Source organism: Scyliorhinus canicula, chromosome 7 (genome assembly GCF_902713615.1).
Source record: "Scyliorhinus canicula chromosome 7, sScyCan1.1, whole genome shotgun sequence".
NCBI lineage: Eukaryota > Metazoa > Chordata > Chondrichthyes > Carcharhiniformes > Scyliorhinidae > Scyliorhinus > Scyliorhinus canicula.
This window is the reverse complement of record NC_052152.1, coordinates 199,702,367-199,716,106: the sequence shown is the minus strand read 5'-3', so window position 1 is coordinate 199,716,106 and position 13,740 is coordinate 199,702,367. Positions and strand designations below refer to the sequence as shown.

The 13,740-nt window shown below is 47.5% G+C and overlaps 1 long non-coding RNA gene across 1 annotated transcript; it reads right to left on the bottom strand.

The window, feature by feature from the left end:
* Positions 1-2,415: 2,415 nt before the first annotated feature.
* On the bottom strand, positions 2,416-13,101 carry LOC119968687. The gene is made up of 3 exons (XR_005461183.1): positions 12,848-13,101; positions 5,227-5,347; positions 2,416-2,991 (listed from the first exon to the last, which is right to left on the bottom strand). It is a non-coding gene; the product is annotated as an uncharacterized LOC119968687 (long non-coding RNA).
* Positions 13,102-13,740: the final 639 nt, after the last annotated feature.

The window sequence follows — 13,740 nt, the reverse complement described above, 5'->3', positions numbered from 1 at the left end:
CTAGACACATGCTCCGGACATAGCCTCAAAATCAGAGAATCCAGCCCAAAGTTTGCATTATGTGATGAATGTAGGAATTTCAGATATAATGGGCATGATTCACCCAAATGGGAACAAAGTCCCACAGCGAGCACGTTTAGCCGTGTGTTTCCCATCGCTCGCAGTGCCCAGAAACACCTGGCTATTCAATGTGACTAGCATTGTATAAGGGACTTGAATGGGGAACCTGTGGCCAAGGCATCACATAGCCCCATTTTGAACATTGGCGAGCTCCGCTTCACTCGTAATATAAAAACATATAATGTAATTAGGATCGTGATTTTAGCTATAAGGTATAAACTGAACTGATGCTCAACCTGTTTTACATTTGACATAAAACTTACAACACAGAACAAGGCCATTTAGCCCAACAGGTCCGCAGCCCTGTACAAGCCCCACTCAAGACTCTTCCCACCTTCATCTCACCTGTCAATGTATCCTCCTGTTCCTTTATTCCTCATGCTTGAATCTAACTAATTGAAGTGCATCTGTACTATTTGCTTCAAGTAGGGCAGTACGATAGCACAGTGGTTAGCACAGTTGTTTCACAGCTTCAGGGTTCCAGGTTCGATTCCCGTTTTGGGTCACTGTCTGTGTGGTGTCTGCACGTTCTCCCTGTGTGTGCATGGGTTGGTTTCCTCCGGGTGCCTCAGTTTCCTCCCACAGTCCAAAGATGTGCAGGTTAGATGGATTGGTCATGCTAAATTGCCCTTAGTGTCCAAAAAGGATAGGTGGGGTTAGGGTTACGGGCATAGGTTGGAAGTGTGGGCTTAAATGGGGGTGCTCTTTCCAAGGGCCGGTGCAGAGTGGATGGGCCGAATGGCCTCCTTCTGCACTGTAAATTCTATGATTCTATGATATTCCCTATGGTAGCAAATCTATGGTAGCGAATTCCACATTCTAATCAGTCCTCACAAACAAGCTTTGAAAAGACCACCCAAAATATTTGTAATTTTAATTTTCTTAGGCACACATGTTCTTCACCCTCGCCGCCTATAATGAAAACCAGCCTCAGGACATACTGAAACCCTAAAGAATGAGAGACAATTTTCATTGAAACATACAAGAGTCTGAAGGGTGGGCACTGAGAGATTGTTTCCACTGATCGGGGGAACCTAACACACGAGGACTAAAAGTCCAGATAAAGGGGCTGATCATTTTGGACTGAGATGAGGAGAAATTAATATTTGGAATTCCCTACCCCAGCGGGAGGTGGGTGCGCCATCTTTGAATGCATTTAAGGTTGGGATAGGTCACCCAGGAAATTGAGAGATGTGGGAAGCTGCCGGCAAAGTGGGGTTGAAGGCCAACATCCGCCATAGTGGTATTGAATAGCAGAGTAAACTCGACTGGCCGTGTGGTCCACTCTTGTTGCTATTTCTTGTGTCCTGCTCTTCTTGTGAGAACTGCTGGTGTTTACCTCCCATCACGTAAAACTCTGCAGCAGGAATTCTAATCCCTAAAACCCACTCTTAGGGCCTTCCAGTCCGGGTGTTTGTTCTAGCCCGTGCCCCCCCCCCCCCCCCCCCCCCCCCCAAAACCAGGTCATCACAGAGTTGCTGCTTATATACCAGAATGGCAAAAAAAAGACCTACTTCTGTCACAAACCTACCATTAAAGGCAAATTAGTCATGTTTATTTGTGATCTCTTTAACATGTAGAAATTGGGCAGTTCCTGGCCTAAAAATAATGTTGGAACTTGAAAGGCTTTCACTGTTCAGGGATAAATAAACAAAGAACCCATTTCTGAAGAAGTGGGAAGGCAAAGTGAATACATTTTCAGTAGTGTTCAGTTTGGTGTTTTCAGTTTGGTGTTTCCCTTGCCTCTCTCTCTCTGACTCTCTCTGGGCTCTATCTGATCGGGTTACATATGGTTCCCAGATCTTGCACCTGGATATACACCACTTGCAGCCATCCATCTTCATCACTGTCGACACAAACCAAGCTCCTGACAGCCTGACTGGAGATTTCAGAGTGTAAACATGTTTCAATATACTTTTTGAGAATGTAATTATGTTGCTTCTCACACATCTTAAGTATCTTCTCAACAGTTATAGATTCTGTCTCACCACACACACACACACACACACATGTGGGCACCTGCACAGATTCTCACACACACACACGGACATCTACATACGTGGGAGCACGCTCAGGAGCACACACATGGGCATCGACACACACAAGAGAGGTGTGGACACAGATACACACGTGCACGTAGATACAGGTACACACACACACGGGCACCTACACTGATGTGGGAATACACACAGGAGCACGTACGTGTGCACAGACACAAGCAGGGGACAGAGATATACAGGTACACACATATGCACACACGTGCACAGACACAGAGGACAGAAATACACACACACATACAGGCATGCACACACGTGTGTACAGACACAAATGGGGACAGAAATATACAGGTGCACGCACACACACACAGGCATGCAGACACAGGCACACAAAGAAAAACTAACAAACAAGCATGTACACTAGCACATACACAGTTACAAGAGCATGCAGGCACATACAAAAACACATACATACAAATGAACAGGCATCATTTCATTGCAGAGAATTTACAGCACACAGGCAGACCATTCGGCCCAACTACTCCATGCTAGTGATTATGCTCCACCTCAACCTCTTCACACCCAACTTCATGTGACTCTATCTGCAGTACCTTATATTTTGTTCTTCCTCATGTACAAACATACCTGCAGCTTAAAGGCATCAATGCTATTCCTCGCAGTCACTCCATGTGGTAGCATGTTCCAAATTACTATTCCCTCACTGACACAATAACCTATTCCCAAGTCTTTGCCCATGTGGCCCCTCCAGCTCGGAGCTGTATCAGAAAGTCCCGGCAGTATTAGCACTGCATCATCTTCGTCCTTCCACAAGCCACTGGCCTCTGCTGGATGTGTTCCTCGGTAACAAATCTACCTGTGAGAAAGGGACAGTGTGAGATATTGTTTTTTTCAGACATTTGCCCACAAAATGACTACCTTTCCAATATGTCGATTGAGGCAATATGGTTCCACCATGAACCAGTTGCTGGAACATCAGATGTGGGGCACATTATTCTGAGCACTTGATTGCAAAATGATATTTGGCTGTATTTCTACAGGGTTTTTCTGCTACAGTTTAATGTTTTGGATAATGCAAACCACCTGGGAAGGTTTCTACTCTCACAACCATTGAGTCAGACATAAGTGAGGGAGCTAGCAGAATTGTGAAAACTAAATGTTATTATCACTAAATAAATTTATCAACAACAATATGTGTAAGTTCCACCCATCTATTCAAAACAAATTATTCCCATGTGGGACTTGCTAGCTAGCATTTATTGCCCATCTATAATCTAATCTAATATAATATATAATATATTATATATAATACATAATATATAATATAAAATATAAAATATAAAATATAATATAATATAACAATATAACATAATATAGTACAATGTAATTGAATATGATATAAAATAGCATAACATAATATAATATTCTATAATTTTTGTTGGTGTCACAAGTCGGCCTACATTAACACTGCAATGAAGTTACTATGAAAAGCCCCTAGTCGCCACATTCCAGCACCTGTTCGGGTACACAGAGGGAGAATTCAGAATGTCCAATTCACCTAACAGCACATTTTTCGGGACTTGTGGGAGGAAACCGGAACACCCGGAGAAAACCCACGCAGACACCACACTGCCAAGGTGCCAAGCTAGCATTTGTCTTGTCATTGGGATAGGTCCTGAGGTACTTGTACTGGTGTGGGGAGGGGGGGGGGCCTTAGGACCCACTTATTAGGTGAGTTAGGGCTTTGGCGCGAGAGTTCAGAGATCATGTCATGGGGGGATCGAGAGATCGGGATGCCTTTTTAAAATGGCGTCCCGATCTCGTTCTGCATTGAAGCGTTCCAGCTAGCGTGACTAAATGTAGCCTCATCAGGTAGTTCCTGGTGTGGTTTCTTGGCTCTCTAAAGAGAGAGAAAAGAGGTAAGTGAATTCCAAGCACTAAGTACATTCCAATCACTCAAGTGTGTGATTTCACTGCACTTACATCTCTTTGATGTGGTCAATGTTTGCAAACATTGGGGTTTCACCCCTTAGGCCACTGAACCGTAAAGGGAGATGAATTAATCAAAACTGTAGATGGATTGCAGAAGCTGCCAATCACAGACCACTATTCAAAAGTTGTGAATGACTTGCAGCTAATGGATCTGTGGGAATCAATGGCAGGTCACAGCTGCTCTCCTTCCAGGAATGGACATGTGGTATTGCAAGGTCAGTGTTAAAGCTGTAATTCCTCTCATAGCCCCTGTCTGGACTTCTCTCAGGCTTCTTTTCTGGGAGGGGGTGTATGTGTGGGGTGATGTCTGCAGTGGGTGGGTGGGGGGGTTTGTAGGGAGGGTCCCTTTAGCCTGGGGGTCCCTGTGGGGGGGGGGGAGGGAGGGTCTTCTCATTACAGGGGTCCCAGTGGGAGGTCTACCAATCACAGAGGTCCCTGTGGGGGTCTCTCTCTCACACGGGTCACACTGGGATGTCTCCAAATCACAGGGTACCCTGTGTGGGGTCTCCCTATTCTAGGGAGGGCCTGTGGAGGTTGCCCTATTCCTGGGGTCCCTGAGGGAGTCCCTCTATCACAGGGGTCCCTGGGGGGGGGGGGGGGCTCCCCTTATTATAATGGTCCCTGTGGGAGAGTGTGGAGGGGTGGGGGTTGGTAGAGCAGGTGTATGCAGGCATTGTTGGCCCTTGGATGGGCTGAATGGTCTCAACCAGCATGGCCTTTGCATGGTGGCCCTGGTGATTGGCCAAGGGCATTTCCTCCGGGTGCTCCAGTTTCCTCCCACAGCCCAAAGATGTGCAGCTTAGGTGGGGTTACAGGGATGGGGTGGGGGGGGAGGGGTGTCTAGGTAAGGTGCTCTTTCAGAGGGTCAGTGCAGAAGTGATGGGCTGAATGGCCTCCTTCTGCACTGTAGGGATTCTATGATTCGGACCTCTGTGCTCCAACACCTGTGGAGGAGGACAAGAGAGGGAATGCGTCAGGGTCACTCACCTTCCCACTGTTTGCCGCTTCTCCAATCACAGACTTTCTGTACCCGTACTTGCTGCTGATAGGCTCAATAATGATGGTGGAGCAGCTCCTTGCAGATCTTTCACCCACTCACCTGTGTTTGGAACTGTGAGGCCGACGGCTGGATCGAGAGGCATGGAGGACAGGATGGTGGCCTGTGGACCATGGGTCAGATAACCCTCCTCTGGGCAGTTGAAGATGTGGGTTGGAAGGTGCTGTTGAAGAAACAAAGAACAAAGAAAATTGCAGCGCAGGAACAGGTCCTTCGGCCCTCCAAACCTGCCCCGGCCATGCTGCCATCTGAACTAAAATCCCCTACTCTTCCGGAGATCACATCCCTCTACATCACATTCCCATCTTCTTCAACACGCACCTTAGAAGTCACTATCACATCTGCTTCCACCACCTCCCCAGGCAGCGAGTTCCAGGCTCCCACCACCCTCTCTGTAAAAAGCCTTAAAACCTTACTCCTCGCACCTTAAACCTATGTCCCATAGTAACTGACTCTTCCAGCCTGGGGAAAAGCCTCTGACTATCCACTCTGTCCATGTCCTCTCTCGCCCCTCAACCTCCGTCATTCCAGTGAGAACAAACCGAGTTTATCCAACTACTCCTCCTAGCTAATGCCCTCCATACCAGGCAACACCCTGGTAAATCTTTTCTGCACCCACTCCAAAGCCTCCACATCCCTCTGGTACTGTGGCGACCAGAATTGAACACTATATTCCAAGTGTGGCCTAACTAAGGTTCTATAAAGCTGCAATGTGACTTGCCCATTTTTAAACTCAATGCCCCGGCCGATGAAGGCAAGCATGCTGTATGCCTTCTTGACTACCTTCTCCACCCGCGTTGCCACTTTCAGTGACCTATGTATCTGTACACCCAGATCCCTCTGCCTATCAATATTCTTAAGTGTACTGCCATGTACTTCCCATCTGTATTAGAACTTCCAAATACAAACCTTGGTGAGGTTGCTGTAATGCCTCAAGTGGATGATGTGCACGATAGCCACAGTACACTGGGGTAGGAGCACTGGACATTAGGTTAATGGATGAGGTGTCTATAAAGTGGACTGCTTGAGTATTTGAGTCTCCAAGCAAACTAGTGAAGAGCATCATCAAAGGGTTTGAGCTCCATACTGTGTAGAGCTAGTAGACCACAGTAAGGGCAAGAGTAATGGAAGGTCATGTGACCTCATTACATCTGGCCTACAGACGGGTAACTGGACTGGGTTCAGCTTCCGATCGCTAATCACTGATTCTATGGGGAAAATAGTTTGCTGACACAAGGGTCATGCATGACTAATGGCTCCTTGCGAGAGGCATTGGGGAGAAACCGCTGGTGTCCATTCATTACCTCAGCAAAGAGCCAAAGGGTGGATAACAAATGGAGAAAAATGTCTTTCTTTTGATCTTTCCAAGCACTTGTCTTGCCGCGAGAGCATACAACACAGCCAATGTCAGCCCTCCATTTCCCCAATTCAAAAGCAGAGAACAAGAGGAAGGTGTTTGGGGTGGGGGTGTGTGTTGGTGGGGGGGGGGGGGTGTGGAGGGGGTTTCAGGCTCCGATTTCCCATTTTCTAGTGGGAGGGGCAACCCAACTTCATTCGATACCTCTCCCTGACAGTGCGACTGCCTTAATACTGAGGAATGGTGGGTAACAGTCTCGTCTTTGAGTCAGGAAGTTGTTGGTTCAAGTCCCACTCCGGAGACTTGAGAATATATTCTAGGCTGACACTCCAGTGGAGAAGTGAAGAGAGGGAGTGCGGCACTGTCAGAGGAGACATCTTCTGGAAGAGGTGTTCAACTGGAAAAGGTTTTCTGAGGTAAGTTTAAGAGATCCAATGGCAGTGTTATGAAGGAATACCAGGGAGTTCTCCTGGTGTCCTCGCCAATATTCCCCAAACAATGTCACAAAAATCAGATGACCTGGTCATTGTCGCATTGCTGTGTGTGGGATCTTGCTGTGTGTAATTTGGCTGCTGCATTTCCTCCATCACAGCGATGATACATCAAAAATACTTCATTGTCTGCAAAGCATGTCGGGTCCTCCTGAGGTTGTAAAAGGTGCTTCATAAGTTGTTATTTTTGAACCTGTGTTTAATCCTTGTTATCTGCAGATCATAGATGTGCTGTAGTTTTGTTTAGGCCTCCATCGCAGTAGAATGGCGTGTGCACACATGCTTGTGTGTGGATGGAATATTGTGCATGTACCTGCGTGTGACTGGTATACCATCCTGTGTGTGACTGGTACACTGTGCATGTGTGTGACTGAGACACTGTATGTGTGTGTGACTGATACACTGTGTGTGGGTGTAACTGGTACACTGCGTGTGTGTGACTGCTACATTGTGCATGTGTGTGTGGTGAATGTAATTCACACTGTAATACATATTATACCATGTCACTGTAAGCTCGACATACGAGCAGTTGCGTTGCCCTACCACTAGGGGGAGTAGCACTGGGAATGCATAGGAGTTTGTACAGGGCTCTACCCTTGGCTCCGCCCACGGCTCCTCCCCCTGGACTGCTGTATAAAAGATTGATGCCGAGAGACAGCCGACCAGTTCATCCAAAATTCATCGTGTTAAAGGTTGGCTCTGTTGTAAGTAGATTAAAACCACTGTTCATATCTTAAAGCACGTGTCTCGTGAATTAATGGTCTCATCAGTGTGTGACTGATACACTGTGTGTGTGTAACTGGTACACACTCTGTGTATGTATGTGACTGATACATTGTGAGTGTGTGTGATTGATATGGTCTGTGTGTGTGTGTGATTGATACACTGGGCGGGATTCTCCGACCCCCCTGGGTCGGAGAATCCCCGGGGGGTGGCGCAAATCCCGCCCCACCGCTCCGATGCCAGCTGCCGTATTCTCTGGCGCCGGTTTTTGGGTGGGGGGGGGGGGTTTACACCGCGCCAGCTGGGGCCGTTGGCAGCGGCACCCCCGGCAATTCTCCGGGCCCCGATGTGCCGAGCGGCTGTCGTTTCCTGTCCAGTCCCGCCGGCGTGAAATGGACATGGTCCATCATGGTTGGGTCTGGCTTGTAGGCTGTCTAGGTGAATCTTCGGAGGGGGCTGGGCGCAGGGGGATCAGACCCTGGGGGGGCCCCCACGGTGGCTTGGCCTGCGGTCGGGGCCCACCGATCTGCGTGCGGTACCTGTGCCGTGAGGCCACTCTTTCCTTCTGCACCGGCCTCTGTAGGGCTCTGCCATGACCGGCGCGGTGATGAACCCCCTGCGCAGGAAACACGGCGGTCGGTCTGCGCATGCGCGGAACCACTCCGGCGGTTCTGCACATGCGCCAACTCGAGACAGTCCCTCGGCACCAGTTGGCGCAGTGCCAACCTCTCCGGCGCTGGCCTAGTCCCTGGAGGTGCGGAGGATTCCGCATCTTCCGGTCGGCCTGATGCCGGAGTGGTTCGCGCCGCACTTGGCGCCGGCGTCGGGCCATCTGGCCGCTTGCGGGAGAATTCCACCCACTGTGTGTGTGTGTGACTGATACACTGTGTGTGTGTGTGACTGATACACTGTGTGTGTGTGACTGATACACTGTGTGTGTGTGTGACTGATACACTGTGTGTGTGTGACTGATACACTGTGTGTGTGTGTGTGTGTGTGTGACTGATACACTGTGTGTGTGTGACTGATACACTGTGTGTGTGTGTGACTGATACACTGTGTGTGTGTGACTGATACACTGTGTGTGTGTGACTGATACACTGTGTGTGTGTGTGACTGATACACTGTGTGTGTGTGACTGATACACTGTGTGTGTGTGTGACTGATACACTGTGTGTGTGTGTGACTGATACACTGTGTGTGTGTGACTGATACACTGTGTGTGTGTGTGTGACTGATACACTGTGTGTGTGTGACTGATACACTGTGTGTGTGACTGATACACTGTGTGTGTGACTGATACACTGTGTGTGTGACTGATACACTGTGTGTGTGACTGATACACTGTGTGTGACTGATACACTGTGTGTGTGACTGATACACTGTGTATGTGTGACTGATACACTGTGTATGTGTGACTGATACACTGTGTATGTGTGACTGATACACTGTGTATGTGTGACTGATACACTGTGTATGTGTGACTGATACACTGTGTGTGTGTGTGACTGATACACTGTGTGTGTGTGTGTGACTGATACACTGTGTGTGTGTGACTGATACACTGTGTGTGTGTGTGTGACTGAACAACTGTGTGTGTGTGACTGATACAGTGTGTGTGTGACTGAACAACTGTGTGTGTGTGACTGATACACTGTGTGTGTGTGTGTGACTGATACACTGTGTGTGTGTGACTGATACACTGTGTGTGTGTGTGTGACTGATACACTGTGTGTGTGTGTGACTGAACAACTGTGTGTGTGTGACTGATACACTGTGTGTGTATGACTGATACACTGTGTGTGACTGATACACTGTGTGTGTGTGTGACTGATACACTGTGTGTGTGTTTGTATGACTGATACACTGTGTGTGTGACTGATACACTGTGTGTGTGACTGATCAACTGTGTGTGTGTGACTGATACACTGTGTGTGTGTGACTGATACACTGTGTGTGTGTGACTGATACACTGCGTGTGTATGACTGATACACTGTGTGTGTGACTGATCAACTGTGTGTGTGTGACTGGTACACTGTGTGTGTGTGACTGATCAACTGTGTGTGTGTGACTGATACACTGTGTGTGTGTGACTGATATACTGTGCATGTGTGAGACACTGTGCGTGTGTGTGACTGATACACTGTGTATGTATGTGTGAGACTGATACACTGTGTGTGTGTGTGTGTGTGTGTGTCTGTGATGGATACACTGTCCTGTGTGTGACTGATACACTGTGCATGTGTGTGACTGATACGCTGTCCTATGTGTGATGGATACACTGTGTGTGACTGGTACATTGTGTGTATGTATATGTGCGTGACTGGTACACTGTGCGTGTGTGTGACTGATAGGTGTTGTGGGAGGGTGTTCGGGGGCTCACGAATTCTAAACGTTTCTATACCCACATAGAGTTACTGCTCGTTCATAGAATTTACAGTGCAGAAGGAAGCCATTCGGCCCATCGAGTCTGCACCGGCTCTTGGAAAGAGCACCCTACCCAAGCCCATACCTCCACCCTACCCCCATAACCCCACCTAACACTAAGGGCAATTTGGACCCTGAGGGCAATTTAGCCTGGCCAATTCACCTAACCTGCACATCTTTGGACTGTGGGAGGAAACTGGAGCACCCGAAGGAAACCCACGCACACACGGGGAGAACGTGCAGACTCCACACCGACAGTGACCCAAGCCGGGATTCGAACCTGGGATCCTGGAGCTAACCACTATGCTACCGTGCTGTCCAAAATAACATCCCTGAAGGTTGCACAAGTTGTTATTTGCACTGCATGCACTCCCTCCAATCATAATCACATTGGTGCTTAACCTGTCTTCATCTTTAAAAGTGGAAATAACATACCTCAGAGTACCCAATTCATTTTTTTCAATTAAGGGGCAATTTAGCATAGCCAATCCACCTACCCTGCACATCTTTGGGTTGTGGGGGCAAAACCCATGCAAGCACGGGGAGAATGTGCAAACTCCACATGGACAGTGACCCAGAGCTGGGATCAAACCTGGGACCTCGGCGCCATGAGGCATCAATGCTAACCACTGCGCCACCGTGCTGCCTTCAAATCCCAATTGTTGCCACGTGGGTCTAACCTGTGGCGTTGCAATGCCTCTCGGGTCACAGGGGGCTGCCTATCCATCAGTACATTGTAAAATACTGGGTGCTCAGTACATCTGACAAGCAGCTGGCAGTTATAGAGGGAAAGATAACAATCTGTAAAAGGCCAATTTCATTTGTCCCAATTAGTATAAACTATCCCAGCAAACAGGTGTCTGATTTATTGAGAGAATCCTTTGACACCAACAAGCACAAAAAAAATGATTCTTTCCGAATCTCCTCGGCCTGAAGACTCAGATTCTTGGTTAAGTGTCAAGTTCTGCAAAATCTACCTCCCAGTCGCTGTAATACGAGGGGAGCAGCAATGAGCACTTCGAGAACATCTTTCCTAACTTGACACTGAACCACCTAAAGAATAAAACAGTTCAAAACCTTCAAATCCCAGGAACAATCGGTGATCCTGGAATTCCAAGTTAAGGGCCTGAACTTGAGATGCCATCTGGGGAGATTGGATAAGCTAAAGAGGCTGGTTTTGATGTTTAGTTGGAGGAATTAATATTATCCATCCCTGGCTGCTGATTACTATAAACTCCTCACCAATGGGGACTTGAGCAAAGTAGAAAGACGGTTAACAGGTTTTATACCTCGTTGACTTCCTGCAGATTTTTGCCTTGTTTTGAAAAGAAAAACAAACTGAAGCAGCCCCGGTGACTTGCAGGAACATCCAGCAGGTCGGTGACATTCTTTGCAGTAAAAATATCTTGTAACAAATATCCTGACAGAAAACGCCTTCCAGACAACATGTGGAAGTGTTCTGAAGTGTTCGAGGAAACATGGCTTTCCGTCGATACTGACCATCTAATTCTGTGTATTTTATGTAAATCTGAGACCACTTGGTGACTCTGGTGTGTGCATAATGCTTGACTTTCTGATCTAGCTGCTAAACACTTCTGGGTGTTTCCTCAGTGTGCGGAAATGAGTCTTTGTGGATTGGATCTTCACTTCCCCATATACACACACACACACACACGTATGCACAGACACACATGCACACACGTATGCACACACACACATACATACACACATGCATACACACACATGCACACACAGAATACATGTGTGCATACACACACATGCGCATGCACTAGTCTCCCCGAACAGGCACCAGAATGTGGCAACTAGGGGCTTTTCAAGCCTACTAGTGACAATAAGCGATTATTATTATTACACATATGCATGTACAAATGCACACACACACAGAATACACGTGTGCACACACATGCACGCACATATACATGTACACACACATGCACGCACACACACATGTACACGTACACACACTTGTCCTCACATACACAGAATACGTGTGCACACACACAGAATACATGTGTGCACACACATACATGCACACACACAGAATAAATGTGTGCGCACACACACATGCACACACACATATGTATGTACAAACACATGCACACACACACTGAATACACATGTGCATACAAATATGGACATGCATTGCATGGTTTGTTAATACAGGAAAGTCGGAGATTGGTGAACAGGATGGTGAACTATTTGGAGGCTGCGTTTCCTAAAGCGGAATTATCCGCGCAATCTGCCTCTTGTTTCGTGGCGATAGAGGCGGCTGCCATTGGCTAGCGGCGGCATCTTCCGATCCTAATTCCGGCCCTACTGTGCTGTGAAGCATTGGGGCATTGTTATGTGGTTCCAGTTGATTCTGCAGTGCTACCTTGACTGCAGCTATATAATCCTAGGGGACTGTGAGACCAAGGGCAGATAATTCCCCAATGCTAAGTTAGAGGTACGGTGGCAATAAATGAAGAACGAACGGTGGAGTCGCTCTGATTAAATCTCAAGTCCATTCCCCCCCCCTCCCCAAGAACGTAAAATAGTTTTTAAAATGACTCGCCAGATTCACATAGCAACCAGAGGAGGCCAGTCAAGCCGGCTCACCCATTCAGCTAGATCATGGCTAATCTGTACCTTAACTCCACCTACCTGCCTATAATCCATATTCCTTGATACCGAACTGCAATCTATCAGACACGGTCTTGAAGATATCAGCTGACCCTCAGCACCCACAGGCTACTGAACATCCTTCCTGATTTCACTCCTCAATGGCCCAGCTGTAATTTTAGCTTGTTCTGAATTTCCTCAGCAAACTCTTTAGTCCAACAGGAACTGTGTTGTGCTGTTAAAATGGCGATCACCTGTCCACACCCAGTTAACAGCTGCTCCCTGTTTGTGTTTACCACAGTTTCATTTTCTAAAGGGACAGACTTCAAAGGAAAATAATTAGTTATTATTTAAATTGCTTTTGGACATAACTTTAAAAATAAATTGAAACTGAACGAAAGGAAGTGTACCTCATTTAAATGGAATCGACCGAGACTTGCATCGGTAGATGTATGTAGTCTTTTGACGTTGCTCTGATTCTACGTCCTTGTTTACATTTAAATTGCGTTCTCTGTAACCACGTGAGCACTGTGCCTGATTGCAAAGTCCGATATATTTCTGAGTCAGGATGGTGCGTGTCTCGGATGGGAATCTCCAGATGGTGGGGTTCCCAGGTGTCTGCTCCTCTTGTCCTTCTAGATGGTAGTGGTCATGGGTTTGGAAGGTGCTGTCTAAGGAACCTTGGTGAGTTACTGCGGCGCATCTTGTAGATGGTACACACGGCTGCCACTGTGCGTCGGTGTGGAGGGGGTGAATGTTTCTGGAAGGGGTGCCAATCAAGTGATTGCTTTGTCCTGGATGGTGTTGAGCTTCTTGAGTGTTGTTGGAGCTGCGCTCACCCAGTCAAGTGGAGAGTATTCCATCACACTCCTGACTTGTGCCCTGTGGGTGGTGGACAGCCTTTGAGGAGTCATGAGGGGAGTTAGTCACTGCAA